Raw genomic sequence first — 2,534 nt, forward strand, 5'->3', positions numbered from 1 at the left:
TGTCTATCTGTGCTTCATTGACTATTTAAAGGCATTTGACTGTGTGGATCGCAGTAAACTTTAGCTAACTCTGAAAATAATGGCAATCCCAGAATACTTGATTTTTCTTAGGCAAAACCTGTACTTGGTCCAAGAGGCAGTCAACAGAACAGAGCAAGGAACACTGAAAAATTGGAAAGTGTATGTGTCAAGGATGGCCTTATCTCTATATCTTTTCAATGTATGTGCTGATCAGATTATCTGGGAGGCAGGGCTCTATGAGGAGGCATGTGGCATCAGAATTGGAGATAGATTCATCACCTATCTGCAAAACGCAGGTTACACAACCCAACTTGCTGAAACTGAGGAGGACCAGAAGCACTTACTGCAGAGGGTCAAGGACTATAGTCTTCAGTATGGATTGAAGTTCAATATCAAGACAACAAAGATTCTGCCACTGGGCCAATTGGCAGCATCATGATGGATGGTGAAGAGATTGAGATTGTTAACAGCTTCATTTTGCTTGGCTCTGAAATCAACACTCTTAGTATCAACAGCCAAGAAATTAAAAGACTAATTGCATTGGGAAAGTCTGCTGTCAGAACTGAAGAGCAACAATTCCAGCCTGGAGACTAAGGTGTGCCTGATACAGGTCATGGTCTTTGCAATAACTTGATATGCACCAAATAGCTGAACAATAATTAGTGGTGATAGAGAGAGTTGATTTCTTTGAGCTGTGGTGCTGGAGAAGAGTATTGAATATTCTATGGACTGCTAGGAGAACAAACAAGTTCCTCCTGGAAAGGGTGAAACCAGGTTGCTCCTTGGAGGCAAGGATTTTGAAGCTTCCCCTGACATACATTGAACATGTTGCAAGGCAGGACCAGTCCTTGGAAAGGGACATCATGCTTGGTAGGGTGGACGGGCAATGCAGGAGAGAAAGACACTTGATGAGATGGATTGATTCAGTGACTGGAGTAATGAGGGCAGGTGTATCAGAAATAAAAGATTGGTGCAGGATAGATCACGGTTTAGGGCTGTTGTCCATAGGGTCGCTGTGAGTCTCAGGCAACTCTACGGCACATAACACAACAACAACCCTATCATGGCTACTACAGCTACTTTTTCAAATAGATCTTCAAGTAAATAAATGAAGCTTTAAAAATCACTAATTATAAATAAAATATTGGTTTTTTTCCCCTCCCAGAGTTTCCACCTCTCAGTAAGAGCGGTGCTTGGTAAATGGAAATGAAAGATAATGTGACTGAATCCATTCTTCTGAGTCTTACAAAGAATCCAGAGCTACAGAAAGTGTTTCCTGCTGTGTTTCTTATCATGTTTGTGGCCATTGTGTTGGAAAACGTACTTATTGTGATAACCCTGAGTGTAAGTCAGAGTCTGAGTCAGCTATGTATTTCTTCATTACTTCCTTACCCCTTACTGATACCACATATTCTTCTGTTATCTCTCCTAAGATGATTGTGGACTCCCTTTCTGAAAGTACTACTATCTCCTTTGAAGGTTGTATGACCCAACTCTTTGCAGAACATTTCTTTGGTGGAGTGTCAATCATTCTTCTCATTGTGATGGCCTATGACCGCTATATGGCCATCTGTAAGCCCCTCCACTACATGACCATCATGAGTCCACGTGTGTGCTGCCTGCTGATTGAAGGTGCTTGTGCAGGAGGATTTCTACATGTGATGATTCAGCTCCTCTTCATGTACCAAATACCTTTCTGTGGTTCCAATGTCATTGATCACTTTATATGTGACTTATTTCAATTGCTGACCTTGGCCTGCATGGACCCTTTCATCCTGGACCTCTTGGTCATTCTCAACAGTGGGGTGATGTGTGTTGCTATCTTTGTTATCCTCATTGCGTCCTACGTGGTGATTCTCTGTTCCCTGAAGACTTGCAGCTCTGAAGGACATCGGAAGGCCATCTCTACCTGTGGCTCTCACCTCACAGTGGTCATTTTATTCTTTGTGCCATGCATTTTCTTATATGTAAGACCTGTGGCCATTTACCCCACAGACAAGGCAATAGCTGTTTCAGATTCTATTATCACACCCATGTTAAATCCTTTAATCTACTCTCTAAGGAATACAGAGGTTAAAAATGCCATGAAGAAACTTTGGCTAAAAAGATAGACTTCAGTTACCAAGTACCACATCATGATGAGAATATGAGTTTCCCATAAAGAGAAGCCATTTGGAAAATTTACAATTGAGATATTATGATATGTTTTTGTTTCATACTTTTCCTTGCTTTCCCATTGCCTTTAGAAGTACACTGCTATGTCCTTAAATTTTCCAAATGTTCTGAAAGACCCCAAACTAGGGCTTTTCCCAGACCGGCCGCGACCCCGAGCAACTCACACCAGGTCCACTTGATGTAAGCACAAGAGGCTTTTATTGACGAAGCTTCGGGATGACTTTTATCTCAGAAGTAAGATAGAGAAGTAGACCCCGAGCCTCGAAACGCAAGGGAATTTATACTAAGTCTAGGGGTTCTTTGGCATAGAGATAGCTCATTGGCTCTTTGGAAGAGGA

The 2,534-nt window shown here is 41.9% G+C and overlaps 1 pseudogene; it reads left to right on the top strand.

The window, feature by feature from the left end:
- The first annotated feature begins 1,221 nt into the window (after window positions 1-1,221).
- LOC102867841 lies at window positions 1,222-2,132 on the top strand (annotated as a pseudogene).
- The last annotated feature ends 402 nt before the right edge of the window (window positions 2,133-2,534 follow it).

This window comes from Elephantulus edwardii, unplaced genomic scaffold, assembly GCF_000299155.1.
Source record: "Elephantulus edwardii isolate Elephantulus edwardi_28Jun2011 unplaced genomic scaffold, EleEdw1.0 scaffold00431, whole genome shotgun sequence".
In the NCBI taxonomy this organism is placed as follows: Eukaryota; Metazoa; Chordata; class Mammalia; order Macroscelidea; family Macroscelididae; genus Elephantulus; species Elephantulus edwardii.